This window comes from Cebus imitator, unplaced genomic scaffold (assembly GCF_001604975.1).
Source record: "Cebus imitator isolate Cc_AM_T3 unplaced genomic scaffold, Cebus_imitator-1.0 Scaffold586, whole genome shotgun sequence".
NCBI classification, from domain to species: Eukaryota; Metazoa; Chordata; class Mammalia; order Primates; family Cebidae; genus Cebus; species Cebus imitator.
In genome coordinates, this window is record NW_016107901.1 from 875452 (window position 1) to 897367 (window position 21916).

General features: G+C 44.3%; 1 long non-coding RNA gene across 1 annotated transcript in view; it reads right to left on the minus strand.

Moving 5' to 3' along the window:
- Positions 1-6239: 6239 nt before the first annotated feature.
- Positions 6240-21916, minus strand: part of LOC108294540 — a 46898-nt gene continuing 31221 nt past the window's right edge. The window contains exon 3 of the long non-coding RNA XR_001821086.2: positions 6240-6548. This is a non-coding gene — a long non-coding RNA (uncharacterized LOC108294540). The remainder of the gene's footprint in view (positions 6549-21916) is intronic.

Here is a 21916-nt window from a genome sequence, read left to right on the forward strand (position 1 = left end):
AACTGTCAAGCAGCGGGGTCCGTAAGTCTCCTGTTCAGTAAGAGGGCGGAACTTTGTACTCAGTGTAAGTAAACTGAACAGTTTTCAAACTCTACATGGAAAATGGCTTTTCCCTGCTTACATCAAACAAGTAGACAATTTATCAACACATCACTTCTGACTATTTCACATCTGAGCTAGAGCCAAGGTTTAAAACCCCAGTCTGAGAAAGGCGTACATGCTCTCTGAAGGAAAGGTATACCGTTCTGACTTTGGCATACGTCCTCAGGAACGCGTTTACACTGAGAAGCCTGTGGTATGATGAAGGTCACTCGGCAGTGTGGCCTTTCCTCTGTTTGGCAGTGGGAGGCCACGAGAGCCAGAATTCTCACGAGCAGCAGCGGCTGGGCAGCACTTGGAAGCAGATGTGGCACAAGTCTCCCCATGCGGCTTCGCTGTTGACTCTCAGGACATCTATCCTGGGACTCCCCGCACCAAGAAGACCTTGAGGTGAGATAAATAGGCATCTTTTCTTCAACATATTAAACAAAAGCGGATAACTCGATGGAGTAGCAGCAAGTCAAGGCCACTTGCTTTTAGAAATGTGGCCTTATAACGTGAAGGTGAATTGGAACATCTGGAAATATTTTTGAAAATAAATCACTACTCAACTGAAACATTAAATAACATTTTTATTTGGCAAGTGATCTATCTTAGCATTACTTAGAAATGAACTCCTGGCAAACCACAAACTTAATGCTCTCCGATGAGATCAGCACATAATTTGCTGTATTTTTAGGATTATTGTGCTTGACCTATTTCAAGAGTTTGGCCTGGCAGGAAATGAGTTTGGGGTGAAGTGGGGATGACAGGCACTAGGATTTCTCATAGTAGATTTATCAATCAGTATTCAAATGGAGAACAGCATAAAGTCAGGAAACCTTACAGGAAATTGTCTACACATACTTGGTTAAGAATTTTATTCCCATAAAACCACAGTTAAAGTAAAAAACATGTGAAAAGCCATGTTTGATGGAAGTAGAGACGCTCTATAAAAAGAAACAGGAAAGCCCCAGAGTGGAATTAAACACACAAACTCACATTTACTTCAAAGAAAATAGAATAACTGTGTCAAGGCCTCATACGATGGGAACCTCCTCTTTGCAGAAAAAGCAATGTTTCCTGTTTTGGGTTTTCACTATGTTTCTAAAAATCCCTGGGAACAGAAAGTGTGATTTCTGATCATTCTTCAAACACCATATGTATGACAAAAAGTAGCATTTCCGTGTGTGTGTGTGTGTGTGTGTCTTTGTGAAATGCTTTGGCCAACACAAAAAATTAGTGGCGTACATCAAATATTTTTGTGTGTGGAAAAATTTAAAAAATCATAAACAAAATGATACTACAATGACAATAATGCAAAGATATGCTAACTTGAGAATAGCAGATAAAATGTGTTTACAAACAAATGAGCCAGAGTCCTGTAGGAGGGGCTGAAGCACATTGTGTTGACTTTATGTATTTTTAAATTAATAGCCCTTGAGATCTTAGGAGTACTCTGTGGACTAACCTGGATTTTGAAATTTCCTCTGAAAAAGAACTCTGATCAGCAAGAATTATAGGGGTTTTTCTGTCTGTGTAGAAGCGTTTCTTCAATGATTCATTTCGTTGTTTTGATAGCCTCAATGAATTGGTAAGAAAATATTTAAGATGGATAAGAACTCATTTTCTTAGGAAGAAGAAAACATTTCTGGAAACTTGGAAACACCCATTGAGCATGTGTAAGGAAGTGAAATAATCTTTTATAACGTGTATACCAGTAGGACACAGAATGATATTCTGTTCTTTGTGAAAAGGTGGCAGGAAGGATTCCCAACTCACTGCTGAAGGAATATCTTGCCGTCTAAACAGATGGTTTAATCTGTCTTCCTTAGTAGAACATTCACCAGTAAGAATGCTAAAGGCAGTCTAACTATAGAGAACAGTGTGATTTTATTTATGTGTCCCTAAGAATGTCTTTATTCTAAATGCAGAGTGTACTGTAATTTTGTAAGTGGCTTTGCTCCTGCAGTTGCTGGGGTCTAAGTGAGTTCACCCATCAGATCTGAGAACTTATGCCCAGCACTAACTTTACTTAGAAACATTTTCACATCTGTCTGGGGTCTTTCACCAGAGACCTTTAAAACCAAGATGAAAATCGATTTTAATACATTGAAATGTATTCAACTTGAGCAAATTAAGACGTATTAGTAGTCAAATTGTCATTTGCTTCACTTGATTTCCTCTGTCTAGTTATCTGCTAACTTTGATAATATTTGTAAATAGAAAGATTAACTAGCATTTATTGACTGCTTAACCAAATGTTAAGAAAATTGCTATAACTGGCCGGGCACGGTGACTCATACCTGTAATACAGGCATTTTGGGAGGCCAAGGCAGGTGGATCATTTGAGCCCAGGAGTTTGAGACCAGCCTGAGCAACACAGTGAGACATTGTCTCTACAAAAATTAAACAAAAAATTAGCCGGGCGTGGGTTGCATGCCTGCAGTTCCAGGTACTCAGGAGGCTGATATGCGAGGATAGCCTAGGAGGTGGAAGTTGTGGTGAGCCGAGATTGTACCACACTGTACCAGCCTGGGCAAGGTTAGTGAGACCCTGTCTCAGAAAGATTGCTATAGTTGAGTATTAAATTTAGCCGAGACAAAAAGATGCCACAAGAAACGTATAACGATTATTGGAATATTTTTTTAAATATCTTGATGGAGGCCGGGCACAGTGGCTCACTCCTGTAATCCTAGCACTTTGGAAGGCCAAGGTGGGCAGTCATGAGGTCAGGAGTTCGAGACCAGCCTGGCCAACGTGGCGAAACCCTGTCTCTACTAGAAATACAAAAATTTGCCAGGCATGGTGGCACAGGAGCTACCTGGGAGGCTGAGGCAGGAGAATTGCTTGAATCCGGGAGGCGGAGGCTGCAGTGAGCTGAGACTGTGCCATTGCACTGCAGCCTAAGCAACAAGAGCAAGAAAACATCAAAAAAAAAAAAAAAAAATCTTGGAGGAGAAAAGCATGTTTCTGGCCATATCCTTTAAACAAATATTGCCCTATAAATTTTGCTTTGACAAATATTTCAGTGCCTATTTGTACCAAGTCTATTGTGGGCAAAGGTGGATATATCAGTGTACAAAATAGGTGAAACCCCTGTCCTTTTGCATTTTGTAGGCAAACCACTAATAAAACATATAGGATGTCAGATGATGCTATGAGGAAAAATTACAAAAGAAGTGGCAGAGGGTGAGGTGTGTGGGTCTCCAGGATGGGCTGGCCAGGCCTCACCAGAAGGCGACACTTGAATTCCCATTGCAAGGGAAGTGAGGAAATGAACCATCTAGAGAAAGAACATTTAGGGTGCAGCACGCAGCCACACAAAGGCCTGGAGCTAGTACAGTAATACGAGATCTTTTCATTTGAGAATCTTCCACACGACCTATATCGTAATGTCCTTACAGAGAGTGCAAATGAAGTTGAGCCTATGCTATTTAACAGGAATATTTTCCTTAGATACCTGAGCAGATACTTTATTTGGGACTGATATCCAAGGAGGTGGCTGGAAAAGTCAGACAAAAAGGAGAAAAGTCAGAATAGGGTATGCCCATGAGCGCGTTACTGGGCGCACAGCTAGGCCTCCATTCACCGGGACCCCATTCACACAGAGCATGTCTCACTGTATAAAGGCAGCTGGGCACTTACTTTTCATTATCATTTTTTTTGCAGAGACCAGGGGTTTCACCATGTTGGTCAGGCTGGTCTCGAAGGCCTCAAGTGTTCCTCCTACCTTGGCCTCCCAAAGTGCTAGAATAACAAGCGTGAGCTATAGCTCCCGGCCCCAAGGAATTCATTCACTGCATTTTCTTTCCCATTGGTTGAGGATTTTCCTGGGCATTTTACCCTTCACCACCTCAAAGTTTCTGATGGTTGGGTGTCCCCCCAACTTCAGGGAGAGCCCAGAGGACGCAGGGCAGAGAGATGCCTGGCAGAAACCTGCGGACGAGGGCTCACCACGCAATGCATCGTGGGTGGCTGTGGAAAAGAGAGCAGTTACTGTCACTTCCCGCTCAGCGTGGATAGTGTGACATGAAACAGGCAGTGTGGCTACGGAGTTGACAGCGTGTTATTACAATCTGGAAGCCCCACTTCCCTCTCTCGAGCAGCAAGCTGATATGCACACTCACCAAAGAGGCTCTTTAAGGTGCCACCAGGCAACGCCCTTTAATTTTAATTTTGTGCAAAAAAAATCTGGATTTGTTTTAAAAAATTAAGAAAACCTTGTTGAAATCAAGGAGATTTATCAAAGAAGCAGTTTGACTTTAAAAATCTCAGTAGACTCCAGCTAGCTGGAATAGCGTTAGATCTTCTCTGACATCTCAGGAGAAACCCTTGAAAATATACCTCAAATACCTAAATGTGTGACGTGTAAAGGGAGTTACCGGCTAACATTGGAAGATCCCGGGGCTCAGTCCTCACTCCTCTTCTCTGTCTACAGCCACACGCTTGCTGCTGTCCCCTCCTCTGATGGCTGTAAATTCTGTCTGCCTGCTGCTGTCCATGAACGGAAGCCTGCCGGGGACTCTCTCCTGACCTGGGGGCCCCGATGTCCACCTGCCAGCTTGGCAGCTCCTGTGGATGTTTCATGATCAATATTCCCAACAGTGAAATCCTGAACACTCCTCCCCAAATCCGCTCCACGCACCGCCTTCCATGTCCCTTGCGGTGGCAACTGCATCCACGGTGGGCCTGTGGGCCCCCCTTTCTTTGACTCCCCAGCTCCAGTCCCCCAGCAAGGCCAGCTGGCTCTGCTCTCCGCACGGCCAGGATCAGCCCATGCCTCAGGGCCCTCACTGCCAAGCCCACACATGATGCTCAAAGAGATGCTCGCATACGTCCAAACATTTAAAATTTATAAATCAAACCCACAAACTTTGTTAAGTAAAAAATTGTTTAAATAAACAACTTTAAAAGTACATTTAAAAAGTTCTCCTTCCTTGGTAGAGATGCCTTCCTAATGATGTAGAAGGCAAAGTTCTACAGAGCTTGGGACTCCTGAATTTCCCTGATAGGAGGTATATGGGACTGAGGGTGAAGGGGGCAGCCTGCCCATGGCCTACCCCCTGGCTTCCCCTCCCGGCTCTGTGTGCACCCCTGGTACCCCATCCACATATTCACTTCCACACACACGTTCCTCACACCAGTCTCAGGGATATGCACGCTCACTTCGGTCTTCCCCAAATTGTAGTTGCCCATATAGCAGATTTGTTTCTTTCATCTTATCTTACATTTTCAATTCACTATGCTTCATTTCTGTTTCTTTCTTTAACCTTCCTCTGAACAGTTCAAAATTTCTCTATACCCCGAAAGCTGTCACGCTCTGATTTTGCTCATAGTTGTTCTCATATTGACAGCTGACTTCTTGGCTGGCTCACACTTGCGCTTTCATTCTCCTGACACTGTTTCAAGATTATTGCTGTTTATGCCTGTTCTCGAAGCAGCTGAAGACCGTAGCACACTCTCATCTGCCGGGTGCGAGTCCAGGGCATTGGGTTTGGGGTGACTGATGTGTGGAAGTCATTGCTGGTGTGTGTGTGTGTGTGTGTGCGCGTGTGTGCGTGTGCGTGCGTGCATGTGTGCGTGCGTGCGTGTGTGTGTGTGCACCAAGAGCAGTAATGGGCTGTGAGCTTCCCATGTTCCATGCCAGCTCCTAAGCCAAGGCAGCACTGGGCAGGGCATGGGAGGTGATGCTGCCCAGCTCTGGATGGACCAAGCCCCAGACTCTGACAGCAGCTCTCTACCAAGTCTCCTGTGGAAAATGTGAGGGATTGCAGGGGGTGCAGAGAACACTTAAGTTCATATCCCCAGGATGGTCAGCCCTTCTGTTCCCAACACCTGTCCCCAACACCTAAATTGGAATTGAATCATCTCCTGTCTCTGCCTTACCTGTTTATTTCAGGTGCAGAGCATTGTTCTGTACTTTTGACCTGCTGCATTCTCTCTGGAGTCACTGGAGACAGGTTGGCGGGAAGGGGTGGCTGTCTCTGTTTTACTTGAATTCTCCCCCACACAGACAGGCTATATGTTGAAGGTGTGTGGCCCGAAATGCATTGGGAATAAAACTATTAAATAAGCCACGCTGCTTATAAGCAATACTCCAAACTACCACTGTGGGTGGGGAAAATTAATGTCACTACCCAGAAAGTATTGTGACAAACTTTTTGAGACATCTACTTCAAAATCAGTTTATTCAAAAGAGATTAACATGTTTACTCCCACGCCTGCCCTACAGACCTATGCCGTCAGTGTGCCAGGGAAGGCCCAGGGAAGAAGTGCTCCGAGATCACAGACAGTCAGTCCCCCGCGGTGTGAGAGACCCACCTCGCAGTGAGGAAAACAGTGCGTTTTAAAGGAGCACAAGGCCCCGGCAATGTTCATGAAAGCTGCTCTTCAGTGGATCTTTCAGGAAGTGATGCATAAAGATGATGGACTTTCTATAAGCAGTTACAAAATGTTCAGTCTTCTGACTAGGTCAAGAGGGAAAAAAAATCCCAGACACAGGTTATACATCTGTCTGCACTGGTGGGATGCTCCCATCCCCGCGAGGGGACCCCAAGCTTGGGAGCTCCCAGCTGGCACTGCCAAGTAAGAAGCTCCTCCTAAAAAACGCAGTCTCCAGCGGGCTGTTTAGCCTGGGTGTGCCACATGTTGACACTCTGCCCGAAAAACAGCTGTTTTAACTAAAGTGGAATATTCCACACAGCATTGATACAAAAGCAAAATACCTCTTTGTCGTAGACATTAGTGGAAAATACAGGCTTCTCTCTTTGTCAGTTCTATAAATGTAGAAACAAAATACAGAAAACATAAAGCCTAATGCACAAATTGGAAAGCCTGTTTATGTTGTGACATCATGTTACATTCAAATTACAGAGACAATTCACCGGAAATGCTCATTGCTGAGACCAGTTTGTTTCTGAAGAGACCATGGATGTTGGCAAACCCTCAGCTGCATGTAAGACAGACGATGGGCATCTCAGGTCGGGTTCCACACCCAGGGTTATCCGGGAGGCAGCTCCTGTGGGCTCCAAGCACCAATTGTTAAATGCACAGGAATTCTATGAGCAAGTTGTTAATTGTTTATAGCTTGCCATCATCCATGGCAGGAAACTTTACACCACAGAAATCAGCAAATTCTGCAAATCACAGTAGTTGCTGTTGTTGTTGAAATTGAGAAAGCATGTTTCCACCACCATGCCACCTTCTAGGAGAAGGAGGGTAAAATGTGGATAATTACTACAGGGTGATCGCGCCGCTTGGAGCAGTCAGATACATCATCCAGAACAGCATACGGTACCGGGAACATTTTTAAAAGCTGCCTGCTAACATGTTTCGGTCTCTGAATTTGGTTGGATTATTCAAGATTCACATCCTGCATATTGTTATAATTATCATTTCAGCCTAAGAATTAGCTAGCCGACGTTTCGTCTCCTATATGTCAGAAAAACTTGCCATGACTGGTTACCATGCTTTCAAAGGACATCTAGTGGAGAGGCAGCAAAAAGGAGCAGGCCAGGAAATTGCTCAGACGGATTAGAAGAGAAAGTTGTCAGCAACCTTGTCGGAAGTCCTAGTCACCTTCCGACCAGTTCCGACTCGGCAAGCCGCGCAGGAGCGCACCCACCAAATCCAGGGGAAGGCCTGGTAGGTAGTGAGGGAAGGTGCCAGTCCAGCACCCTCAGCTGAGATGTGAGTCAGTGAAAGACAGAAATAGGCTCCCCTGACTCAGCCACATTGTGCAAAGGCAACAACCCAGTGGCTAAGAGCCAAGTGTGATTTTTCATGGAGAGAAAATATAGACGCAAGAGCACATGTAGGAGTTTTTCCATTTATCTCACAAATTATCCTGATTTAATTGACCCAGGCATCAAAAAGCCAGTACTCAGAGAAAAGTGGCAGGCAATAGCATAAGGGAGAGAGTGAGATAGATTTGCAGACGTCAGAACGTCAAGGAGGCCAGGCCTGAAGACCCAGAAAAAGATGTAGAATAATTATCTGAGCAAGAGAGATCCATCTGAGACTTAGTGAAGGAAACAGGGGCATTGAGTTACAATCCAAGGGCAAATGCAAGAAGGATTAGGGCCATCTTTCAAGTAACTTTATTCCAGGCAGAAATTTCTGCATATCAAGTAATGTCTGAGAGAATGGTCCAAACTTATTCTGGGGGAAAAAATAAGTAGTTTTGTTTAGATGCAAAGGAAAGACACAGTAATAAATGAAAGCAAAGTGTACGAATGCAGGTATGAATGAAGAAACTGGAGAAGCCCTGCCCTGGAGTGTGGCCCTGTGCCAGCCAGCAGCTGCTGGGGTTGGCATTGCGCTGTGGCTGGTGAAGAATCTGCCTCTGACTGCAAGTTCACCTCTTACCATAGCCTTCCCTGATGCTAGCCTCTGATGGTTCTGATTTTTCTGCCAGAGCTGCCCTGAGTTTTCTCTCTCTGCTTTTTAGATTTCCTTGGCTATTTTAAAGGGAAAATTAAAAAGAATAAGATGCTATATCCTGTTCTAAAACATTTTCAGGAAGGCCACTACAAATTGCATTTGTGAAGAAATAATAAGTGGATTCAAAGGATTAGGCATGTATTTCTATTCAGCCCACAGCCTAGCAGAGCCAATAAAACCAAAGTCAAGTCCCAGTTTCAGGTGGAGGCCTCTCGAGTCATGACATCCCTTTTAATGATGTTAGGCTTATTTATATTCAGGAGGTGGATGGAAGAACATGGTTTGTGGATGTTACCATTTTCGTTCCATTAGGAAACAGTTTTATATTCCTTGACTACCAAACAACCGGGCTAAAAGCTTGAAATTAGCAATCCTTGTCATAAAGACAGAAGGGTATTACCTTGAAATGGGGGAGGAAGAGTATTTCATTAATTCAACAAATTATTATGGAGCAACTGTTTGAAACAGTTACGCTGTCAGATACTGGAGTATGTAAATGAATGAGACAAATTCACCACTCTGGAGGGACCCGAGGGACTGCTGAGGAAGACATCTGGAAAGGTTGTTACCATCCAGGTCAGTGAGATTTCATGTGAGTAACGTACGTAATCACATGAAATGCGGAGTTACTGAATGCCCATGACGTCCTCACATCAGAAGGCTAGCTTACTGATGTGCAGAGCTGGCTAGTCACCAGAAGTGGAGAAATCAACTGTATAACAACTCTAATTCATTCAGGCAGAACATAATAAAAGGAACTCTTAACGGTTAGTTAACAAAAAGCATCCTGGAAATGCAGAGGGGAACTGCACATGGTCTGGAGAATTGGGAAGGGTGTCCTGGGGAGAATATTTTTGTTGTCAAAATACGAGTTGGCCAGAGAGGGACGATATAAAATTGAAAGGTGGTTAGAAACGGCACAGTGAGTGTGGAGACCACAGGCCATTCTGTTTCTGGATCGTGACGTGCAAGGCACAGCTGGCAATGGCAGTCTGAGAGGGAGGGCTCTGTGTGTGCTGGTAGCATTCATGGATTTCTTATGTGGGCAATGGCAAGGCACTAAAAGCGACGAAGCCAGACAAATTTCCCTTTAAAGGTGAGGGCCCAGACCCCAGGGTGGAGGACAGATTTAAGAGGGACAAGACTTGAGACTAGAGATGCTTTTGGAGGCTACTGAGTTGTCTAGGTGAGAGCGAGGGATCGGACCGGAGCAGCAGCAGAAGAGGAAAAGTGAGTAGAATGGAGAAATACTCATGAACGGAAATTGGCAAGACTTCCAGGGATAGAGAAGGTGATGGAAAAGACAGAACTTCTGAGTTTTGATAACTGGTGACAGCCCCCACCAGCCACAGCGAAGTACAGCAAAGGCAGGGACTAAAGAGGTAAATGATGATGTCATTGGAGACACGAGAGGAACAGTGATGATTCCCCAGAGGCAATGAGGTTCTTGTCTCTGCGGCCTGAGGAAGGGCAGAACTGGAGAGCAGGACTGGAGAGTCAGAGAAACAGGCAAAGAATCCAAAGAGTGCTCGTGACATGAATTAAGGGGAGTATGTGGAGCAGATAAGCCGGGAGCCAAGAATTTAAGTTCTGAGCCAAGAAAAAGAAAGGAAGCTATGGAAACACTAGAGATACCTCTAACGTTTGGGGACAGGCATTTGGGGGTGACTGGGCCTGCTGCCCTCAACTTTCTTGAAGAAGTAGGATACAGAGTGGCCTGCTAGCACACGTGAGGGGTATCTTGAGGTGAAAAAGACAAGTCTTAAATAGATACGATTCTTAATTTTAAAACAAATTCAAAAAAGAAAAAAAGAAAATTCTCCCCAAAGACAATTAGAAGAATGAAGTGAAACCATGAGGCCAGCTGAATGCTGAGAACGTGCATCTTCAGTGGCGCAATCCTGCCACGCTGCGTCGTGATCCTTCTCCCACGCTGGCCATCAGCCACTAAGGTTGGAAGAGAGAATGCTGACCTGAGCACAGACACTGCTGGATTCCCCTGGGCTGTGTGAGGAGAGGCAGGATAGTGGGGAGGGAGGGGGGCGGGTGGGTTCACCTGGGGTGCAGAGGGACTCCAGGCCAGGCCAGACCAGACAGAGCGTGCTGTCACTTAGAACCGCAGTACTTTCTAATTGGCTGTGTTTATCAAAGCTATTTCCCTCCTCTTCCTCCTCATCTGACATTGGTGTCTCCCACTTATGAAAGTTGTCCTTAGCTCTTCCATGGTTAAGAACTTATTAATACTTATTTCATTACTCTTATCCCATGATAATTTTCCTTTTATCTGGGGTTATCTCCCAAACACTAATATAAGCCTGATACATGAACAGCAATTCCATTCTATCTTGCTCACCAAAAATATTTCTGAAGAAATCGTTAATGTGTTCCACCCCGTAGAACCAAATTAGGAATGTTGAAAAGTCTTCCAGCCATTTGTCCCATGTTAACCTAATTCAAGCCATTTCATGTTTTATGAGTGTGGTTACACAACACATAACCGTCTAATTGGCTTAGCTCCTCCCCTGAAAGTAATTTGAAAACGTTTCCCTGAGGTCAGGAGCTCCTCTTGCGTGTTAGTTCTCAGACTGAAACATGCGTGAACTTCAGAAGAGTGGCCACCAGGAAGGGGAGTAAACCAAGTTCAGAGGGCAAAGGGTGACTGGGAAAACAGTCTAGAGTCTGGAGATGTCCGATTCCTGGACATAAATGAACGACTTTGCAGACCTTCACCCCCAGTCGTCCACCCTTGCATCTGCCCCTGCATGGGAGAAAAGGCTTGGGCCGTGCGAAGTTCTGTCCCTGAAATGTTCCCTCAGTGTCCCACACTTATCTGGAAATCCACCACAGGGAGGATGGTTTAAAACGTGCGTATTTGCCAGTATGTGTAAACGTTCCAGTCGCGGGCAGCCCGGTGTGAACGAGTCTCAGACGAGATCTGCCTCCTCCTAACCTGCTGGCCACATCGTCACACACTGGCCGTGCTCGCGGTGGGCGTTTGCTGTTCTTCGGTTAGCACAGTCCCATGGTTCACCGTTTTTCTAAAAGTGAGTTTGGGCCTGGGAGAGACGAAGGCTGAACGATGAGAAGCTAAAACGTCCGAGAGCTCTGTGATGTCCAGCGCCCTGGCGCGGCCTGGGTAGTGCGGTGTGCTCACACACCCTCCCACCCTCAGCGTGGATGGGACAGGGGACACCACACAGCCGCCTCCGTTCTGCTGGCGGCCTCAGGCATTCAGTCAAAATTAGCAATGCTTGCACACGGCCTTTCTGTGCCCACAATACTCCGTCTTCCTGATCATTCTGTCCCTTGCTACTCTGCTAACCCTGGGCAGCTTTGGGCCTGGGTCCCTTCTTGCGTCTTGACTGACATTTCAGTGGTTACTCCCCACGTTGGTACACATGCCTGCCTGGGGCTGGCCATGCCTTTTCTTGATTGGCTCTCCCCTGAGGCCTGTGCTGCCCTGACCAGCATTGGTCAAGACATATAGGCCTTGATGAGACAAACTACCCAGATCTTCTCTGAGTTAATAGCTCATGCATTCATTTTATAGACATCAATTGGTGGGACAGCAGCTTGATGCCAGGCTCTGCGTTAGGCCTGGGAATAGCAACATACAGAGACAGTGGTCTCTGCCTTGGAAGGTCTCTGAGATTGCAAAGACACACAGACTGCAGTGACAATAACCCGTATTTGCACTTGTGAAAATGGTCTGATTATTCGGGAGCTGGCAGCTGGAGTCTTTTCTGATGTCCCAGCACATAATTTTGTGATTTTTAGCTGGCCTGCAAATACAAACTTAGAGGTTGCCAACAGGATCTCTTAACCTCCACGAAACCCAAATGGAGGCAAGGAAGTGAGCAGAAAGGAAGTTGGAAATGCGTGTTCCTACGTGATGGTGAGCTCCATCCGCATCCATGGTGCTCAGGATGCCACGCAGCAATGGCAGCACTTGGGCATCTGCCTTGGCTGAACACGGAGCTAGAACTGCAGCTTTAAAAAAAAACAATCAGCTATGAAAACCTGGGAAAAATAGAGCTTTTGGAATGCCACTCTGGTTTGCATAATTCTGGAAAAAACAAAACAAAAGAACAGTGTTTTGGCATTTGTCCTCAATAACTTGTTTATAAAAAGTACTTGAGATACAGCCTAGCGCCTAGAGTAAATGAAAAGATTAAATAAGTGTCTACTAGAGCTACTTTATGTGATAGCACGGGCCAAGTCCAGGTCCTGATATCACAGCGCTGCTTCCACGAGAAAATGTAATTCGACTTCTGTCCATTCAAATACAGCCCCTTTCCTGATGCATGTGTGCAAGAGAATATCCTCTGGTTCAACACGTCCTTGTTGAGACAGACCTCAGCAGGGACATGCATGCCTGGCCCTGCCTTCCCTGGAAACTGGGGGTCACCTGAACTGGATGTCATTACCAAAGAAAAAACCTTAAAATCAGTGCTCACCCAGGTCTAATACAGGGCAGAGTGATCATTAGGCATCCCTTGAAATGGGGATTCTTTGTCTTAGTCCAGTGCTTTTCTAGAGGAGAAGGCTGGGTGCTGCCTGGGAGAGAAGGGAGAAAGGTGGTCCCTGTCAGCTGTTCTTATCTTCTCTAAGACAGCAGCCTCTGGGAGCAGCCCTGCCTCGCTGCAGACAGATTAGTGACCAGGTATCTCTCAAGCATGGTCACTGCAATGGTCTAACGAAGTATTTTTTTCAACATCAGAATGTCCTGAAAGCCTTGGGTGATCGCATTACACAACCATCTTGCCAGCTTTCCATGATGATGGACTATTGCCCGCGAACGGCTTGGTGGCTCGGGGGTGGCACCACAACTTGCTTAATCCGATACTGATGAGAAACTGATGTTCTGCTCAGAGACGAGGCTGAAAACAGACCCTCTGCTTTCTCTGTGTCCTGGTGAGTCTCAGGTTACACCAGTAAGTAACCTCTCTTCTCTATTAAAGAACCATGCAGAAGTAGCTCAGGAAATTACTGTTTAATCATGTAATACCCAGATTGCTCAAACAGTAATCTAAAGAGAGAATTTTTATGCTGCATTTAATATTTTATTATTTTAAGAACATGCTGCCTTGTGTATAGCAGAATGTCTGCAAACATTTGTGGACTCATTGATTATAGAATTAAACTATTTACCTTTTTTTTTGAGATGGAGTCTCGCTCTGTCGCCTAGGCTGGAGTGCAGTGGTGTGATCTCAGCTCACTGCAACCTCTGTCTCTCGGGTTCAAGCAATTCTCCTGCCTCAGCCTCCTGGGTAGCTGAGATTACAGGCACCCACCACCATGCCTGCCTAACTTTTGTATTTTTAGTAGAGACGGAGTTTCACCATGTTGGTCAGTCTGCTCTCGAACTCCTGGCGTCAGGTGATCTGCCCACCTCAGCCTCCCAAAGTGCTGGGCTCACAGGTAAGCCATCATGCTTGGTTAGCTATTAACATGTTTAAAAGAAACATCAAGAATTAGGCTTACTGCTGCTTTTAAAAATATACATCAATGCTTTTCTGACTGTGAAAAATTAAGTTCTAGAAATTATCCTGCATCATTTTTAAAGGGCATGTATAAGGAAATGCACGATACAGTCAAAATCTTAAAAATATCAGCGCAAGGTGGAGATGGCATGACAAACATTGCAAAAGAAGAAATAAATGCAGACCAGGGCTGGCCGTCCACTCACCAGCTGGGGCACTGCTGTTGGAGAACTTGATTGACCCATATTGAGAAAATTCCTATTATTGTTGTTACTCTAGTTTTCATCCGCAAAATACACATCAGAGTCAATTGATAAGGGGAAAATAATATTTTTTTCCTGGAAATCTTCATCAGTTTTCTCAGTGTTTATAAAGAATCAAGGAAGAACAAGAGGCTTCAAATACAATAGAAAATATTTCATTCAATAAAAGCTCTTAGAGGAAATCATTGCAGCATGGCCTTCCTGGCTTCAAGTGTTCTTGGGAAGAAATTGCACATCCATCTGTGATGGCTTGACAAAACATGTCTGCCTAGGAGGAGAACAGGCCAAACTCATCCATTCTTAAGGTTCCTCTCGTATTAAAGTGATCATAATCCATTTTTAATTGGATTTTTATGAAAGTAGCTATCGAATGGTTCCAAAGTTGTGACCAGCCCTCGCATCATAAACATCTTAATTTGCAAAGCACCAACCCTGGTTCTTGGAAAGCAGGGAGATTGTGTCAACAGGATTGCCCAGTGGGCGGCCTGCAAATACAAACTTAGGGGCTGCCAACAGGATCTCTTCGACATCCGCGAAACCCAGAAACTGTTCACAGCATCGTATCGTCTTTGTGTGTGCACATTTGCCGGAGAAAGGATCAGTCTCAAAGAGGTGCCGATTCTAAAGCTGTCCCCCTTGGGAATTCTGTGAACAGCACTGTGCTCTATTTGACGGCCCCCAAACAATGTAACCTCTTTTTTTTTATTTTTTCTTTTCTTTCTTTCTTTTTTTAAGATGGGGTTTCACCATGATGGTCAGGCTGGTCTTGAACTCCTGACGTCAGGTGATCCACCCACCTGGCCTCCCAAAGTGCTAAGATTACAGGCACGAGCCACCGCACCCAGCCATAACCTCTTAAATCTCTGTATCTTTCATTACATTGAGATTACCTCTTCCCCTTACTTGTGGGACTCATTAAATAGAAGACTCCCTCTGCGTGTCTCCCCATGACATCCACCCTGGCCCCTCCAAGCAAATGGACAGCTGTCTCCTCTGCCCACTTGGCTACTGCGGCGGTGCTTACCCACACTGTGGGGGATTCACGTGTGCTGGGCTCCTGCTTACCTCCGGGCCCAGCCTTTAGCATGGTTTCCGGAATTAAGACCAAATAATATGTATTAAATGGAAGGGATTTGATGACTCTCCTATCCCCCCATTTCTTCCACTCATAAAGCTGGCCAGTTTCTTTTTCTATTTGTTTTTTGCCTGTGCTTACCTTTGTCTTATTTTTTGTTTGTTTTTAAGTTCAGCGGTACCTGTGTAGGTTTGTTATACAGGTACACTTGTGTCATGGGGGTTTGTTGTATAGATTATTTCTTCACCCAGATATTAAGCCTAGTACCCATTAGTTGTTTCTCCTGATCCTCTCCCTCCTGCACCCTTCACCCTCTGATAGACAGGCCCCAGTGCATGATGTTCATCTCTATGTGTCCATGAGTTCTCATTGTTAGCTCCCATTTATACGTCAGAACATTTGGTATTTGGTTTTCTGTTCCTGCGTTAGTTTGCTAGGGGCAATGGCCTCCAGCTCCATCCTTGTTCCTGCAAAAAGCATGATCTTGCTCCTTTTTATAGTTGCATAGTATTTCTTGGTGTATATGTGTCTTGCTATTGTGAATAGTGCTGCACTGAACATACACACGCATGTGTCTTTATATTAGGATGATTTCTATTCCTTTGGGTATATACCCAGTAATGGGATTACTGGGTTGAATGGTAGCTTTGTTTTTTGGTCTTTGAGGAGGAGTTCCCCACTGTCTTCCACAATGGTTGAACTAATTTACACTCCACCAACAGTGTATAAGTGTTCCTTTTTCTCTACAACCTCGCCAGCATTGGTTATTTTTTTGACATTTTAGTAATAGCCATTCTTACTGGTATTCAGTGGTATCTCATGGTGGTTTTGATCTCAAATGATCAATGATGTTGAGCTTTTTTTCATGTTTGTTGGCCTCATGTAGATCTTCTTTTGAAAAGTGTCTGTTCATGTCCTTTGCCTGCTTTTTAGTGGGGTTGTTTTTTTCCTGTAAGTTTGTTTAAGTTCTCTATAGATGATGTTGGAAATTAGACCTTTGTCGGATACATAGTTTGCAAAAAATTTTCTTCCTTTCTGTAGGTTGTCTGTTTACTCTGCTGATAGTTTCCTTGGCAGTGCAAAAGCTCTTTAATTTAACAATGAAATAGGTCCCATTTACCAACTTTTGATTTTGTTTCAATTGCTGTGGCATCCTCATCATGAAATATTTGCCCGTTCCTATGTCCAGGATAGTATTGCCTAGGTTATCTTCCAGAGTTTTTATACTTTCGGGTTTTTCCTTTAAGTCTTTAATCCATCTTGAATTGATTTTTGTATATGGTATAAAAAAGGGGTCTAGTTTCAGTTTTCTGCATATGGCTAGCCAGTTGTCCCAGCACCATTTATTGAATACAGAGTCCTTTTCCCATTGCTTGTTTTTGTGAGGTTTGTTGAAGATCAGATGGTGGTAGGTGTGCAGCATTATTTCTGGGCTCTCTATTCTTTTCCATTGGTCTATGTGTCTGTTTTTGTACTAGTACCATGCTGTTTTGGTTACTGTAGCCCTGTAGTATAGCTTGAAGTTTGGTAGCATGGTGCCTCCAGCTTTGTTCTTTTTGGTTAAGATTTCCTTGGCTATTTGGGCTCTGTTTTGGTTCCATATGAATTTTAAAAATGGGTTTTACTAGTTCTGTGAAGAATGTCAATGGTAATTTAATAAAAATAGCATTGAACCTGGTAATTTAATAGAAATAGCATTGAATCTGTAAATTGCTTTGGGCAGGATGGCCATTTTAATGATATCGATTCTTCCTATCAATGAGCATAGAATGTTTTCATATTTGTTGGTGTCATCTCTGATTTATTTGAGCAGTGTTTTGTAAATTCTATCATAGAGATCTTTCACCTCCTGAGTTAGCTGTATTCCTGGGTATTTTATTCTTTTTCTGGCCATCGTGAATGGGATTGCATTCCTGACTTGGCTCTCGGCTTAAGTGTTGTTGGGATTACCAGTTTCTGATTAGGACAATTTCTGGAATTCCCTCTGTCTCTTCAAGTTCTTCGTGAAGTAACTTTTCCTCAGGCTCCTTAATCTACCACTGAGGGAAATTTTAAGAAAACACGGAATGGTGCAGGATTAAAATGGCCATCGATCTCATCTCAGCACAAAGGTTTGGAGAGAGCCTGCTTCTCTCTTCCTCAATTGTTTTGGCATGACTGGCTGAACAAATAAAGGGTTTTGGAGTGTGAAATGATGAAATAGTGTTTTAACATGAAACTCGACAGTAACACTGTAATGCATTCATGGTAATGGGGCACAGTCAGAAGATGTGACTCTGCCGATGTTTGATATTTTACTGGTGTGTACAAACTAATTAAACTGATTGCACTATAAGCATGGCAAGTTATTTCCACGTACTTTCCTCTGACAGAAAATGTGTGAACTGTAAAGTCAGATCTTAAATGAAGGCCTGTAATGACGTTTACTTTCTTGACCTGTGTAGCCAAATTGAAGTTTATATGGTTCTTCCTTGAAGCCAAAAGAAATGTAAGTTTGAGTCAAAATTGCTTTTAGGATTCTGACGTGAGGGGCCCAGGCAGAGTCCATACAGCAGAGGTGTGTCCCAGGAGCGCTGCTCTTGCCAGTGGAAAACCATCTCCTTGTCCAGAGCCCAGCGTGAGCCATAGGGAGATTGCACTGGGCAATGGATAACAAGGGACGAGGCTCGGACATCTAGGACTGTAGGATTTTAACACCCAGACATCTATTTCTATAGAAACACTGAGACACAAGAGGCAGAGGGTGGGTGGCAGGCACTGAACCAAGATGATTTTAAGAATTTCAGTCAAGGAAAATACCAGATAGCTTGGGACTCAGAAAATGAATGGGGATTCAGGCATGAAACTAAGGACCCAAAGCAGCTTAGTTCCCGAAAAGAGCCAGGGCTCTTCCTGGCACTGCTGTATGCGCTGGGCGCTGGCCGGGCGTCCGTGTGGCACTAAGTCCCCAGAAGAGGGTCTCCCTCCGTGCGGCAAGAACTGCTTGAAACAGGGGGCACATGGGTTGCCTCGGCTCCAAAGGGGAAAAGACCTACAGCGTCCTCACATCACTCCGTGAAAAGCACTGTGGGGCCACCCACGGCTGTGGCTTCAGATGAGAACTGCAGGGAGAATTGTGAACCGAAGTGGAGACAACACAAAACGTGTTGAACATGAAAACTCACGAGCACCAGGAGAAAGCAATGCCTGCCCTCTCCAGGTGCCACCATACCCCGTGTGAGAGCTGGTGTGCTCACTTAAGGGTTCTGAACTCCAACTTTACAAAAGCAACCTCAATCACCTTCAAGGGCGTCTGGTGACATCTGAGATGTAGAATTGTGCTGTGTGGCTTCCTGGATGCAGTTTCAAGATTGTCTCAGAAGTGTTCTTGATTGACATGTTTCTGAGTCAAGTTCCTGTGGGTATATGTAAGAACTTATCAGGGCTGCAATGTCTTGAGACTCGATGGTCAGATGGCAACTCTCTCCTGCTCTTTGATGATGGAGATGGGAAAATGACTGCAACAAGGTGCGTGGGAACCCTCAGTGTCGTCTCAAAGCCTGGAGGGGCTACAAGTCTCCTTTTATTCATACCTCCTACTTCTGTCATCCAAGGTCCTGCAGAACAAGTGACTGCCTTTAAGATGGCTACAGATGGCTGGCAGGGTCTCTGAGTCTCTCTTTTCCAGTGTTTCCTCAAAGGAGAAAATTTTGAGTCCTCCAACTATCTTAGTTGCTTTTTTTTTCCTGAATGTGCCAGTCTAACAAAGAATATTTGGTCTCAGAATTTAACATTATATTCCTCCACAAATCATGACAGGCATCAGGGAGCCAGTCGGAAGTCTGCAGAGAAGAGCAGGCCCACTGTGCGCAGATGTCTCTCCTGCTATAGCATGTGGTAGGCTTACATCTACAGAGCTCCTGAAACAGTAGCAGCAGAGAGTGATGCTCGTGTGTTCTCTGTTAACTAGAAACCCAATTCATAGCTGTTAAGAATTGAGAGCAACCAAAATGACCTCTGATAGTTGAGTGAATAAGCAAACTACAGTACACTGAGACAGCAGAGTATTATTCACTGGTTTAAATAAAAGAGCTCTCAAGCCACAAAAAGACATGGAGAAATCTTAAATGCATTTGACTAGGTAAAACAAGTCAGCCTGAAAAGACTCCATACTATATGATTCTTACTGCATAGCACTCTAAAACAATTTATAAAAATAGTAAAAAGATCAGTGGTTTTCAGGTGTTGAGAGGTACAGGAAGGAGCATACATAGATTAAGCACAGGGAATTTTGAAGACAGTAAAAATATTCTCTATGATGCTGTGATGGTGAATGAGTGATATTAGCATATGTGAAAACTCAAAACTATACAACACAAATTATACAACTATACAACAGAAGGGTAAACCCTAATTTAAATTACAGATGTTAGCTAATGTACTAATGTTGGCTTGTTGGCTTGTTGGTTGTAACAAATGTACCACACCAATGCAAGGTGTTAATTTAAAAAAAAAATAGACAAAAACCAAAAAAAAAAAAAAAAAAAACCAAACAAAATCAAAAATACTTTTCCTAACTCCTCTCCTGTCCCGTCACATTGCTCGCTGTCCCCACAAGAGCTTCGGATCCTGATTCTGTTGCCCGGCACATGGCTGTTCTTTCATAGGTACATGAGTATTTGTTAGCCAAATATTTGGTGAGCATGTCTTTATTCATCCGTATGCCATGAATATAAGTGAATGGAGCAATTTGTTCAACAACTATTGGTTAAGTAACTGGTAGGAAGCAGGCATTGCTCTGTGCGTCATTGAGGAAAATGGCCAATGACCTCTGTGGTGGAGCTGAGACAGACAGCCGTGGCATCGTAATGAGGTATGTAGTGACGGTACTGTTTGATTCACTGCATCACCAAAGCCTGTGGCAGCAGGTGGAGAACGCAGATCTGAGTGGGATCCTGCTTCGCCAGTTACTGGTGAAGTGGCCTTGAGGGCTGACTTGACTTTCTGAGCTTTAGCGCTCTCTTCTGTAAGTCCGGGTCATTACTTCTGTGAGGAACTTTTTTCAGGCTTGGAAAAGAGAGTGTGTACAAACTCCAGCAGATCGGGTTTTTTGAGGCAGGAATTCTCAACTCTGTCTCTGTCCCTGTGTTCCTGTGTTTCCCCTTACACACACAAGCACGCACGCACGCACACACACATTTCCTTCTGTAGTTTCCTATTTCCTATTTAAGTGAATGTTACTGTTAAAAAAGGGAATTTGATCTTACATGCCATGCCATGTTCCAAGGGTAATTCTTTTTTGAGACAGAGTCTCACTCCGTCACCAGGTGCCAGGCTGGAGTGCAATGGCACAATCTCGGCTCACTGCAACCTCCGCCTCCCGGGTTCAAGCAATTCTCCTGCCTCAGCCTCTCGAGTATCTGGGACTACAGACACACGCCACTATGTCCAGCTAATTTTTGTATTTTTAGTAGAGACGGGGTTTCACCATGTTGGCCAGGATGGCCTCGATCTCTTGACCTCAGGATCCACCCACCTCGGCCTCCCAAAGTGCTGGGATTACAGACGTGAGCCAACGTGCCCGGCCCCAAGGGTAACTCTTTAGTCTCCTAGTTGGTTACTGACATGTCTTAAAATCTGTTCCAGAATTTTTAACACTGACTATGAGAACGTTGTTGATTGGAGAATGCAGCATATTTTGATTTCCCAATTTCAATCTTCTGCTGCCCTGACTCAAATCCTGCATGTGCAGCCAGAGAAACTAGCGTAATTCGACAGAGTCCCTTGATGTCTGTGGGGCTGCACCCAGCCGCTGAGGGCAGACACTGAGCCTTCACAGACAGGGGCCTCCAGAGTTGGAAATGCTCGACGTAGCTCTGGTGGATGGACAATAAGTTGTGAAATGTGAAATGCTGTTGGGATTATCCTATAATGATTGATCATTTTGCTCATCCGGGCTGAGAGGGGTAGATCCGAATGGTGCAAAGTGCAGGTGATGGAATGTGAGAGTGGAGAAGGCGAAGGGAAAGAGTGCGTGGCTCAGTGTGATTTACGTTTGTTATTTCAGAGGTGGGATGATCGCGGTGCTGGCTTAGCTTAGGGTGTGGCCAAGACCACAGACTACTCAGACAGCATGGAAGTGAAGATTGTCAGGGCAGAAGAGAAGAATGCTTCTTAAAAAATCATAACAAGGGATACGCATCTGTACCTGATATCAAAACATACTACAGCATCATGTCTAAAGCAAAGAAAGATGGAGGAAAAATATAAAAACATATGAACACAAAAGCAAAGAGAGCCCAGAAATTGGCCTAGGTAATTATGGGATTGATATAACCTTTCAAAAACAGCAAAACATAATAAGTGATATTGAGTTAATGATATAGTTTTGTGGAAAAAATAAACATACAACCGTATTCAAAGGTTTCCATATATATCAAAGAACAAGTTATTAAGGAAATTAGAGATGGGTCTGCAAAAAGGCAGAACTTTAAAGTGTTGATAACATTCTAAGAGTTAAAGCAACATAAGAAAGAAGAGAAAAATAACAGATACAATTACATAAAAATATACAGTTGTTCTAAGTAAAAGGA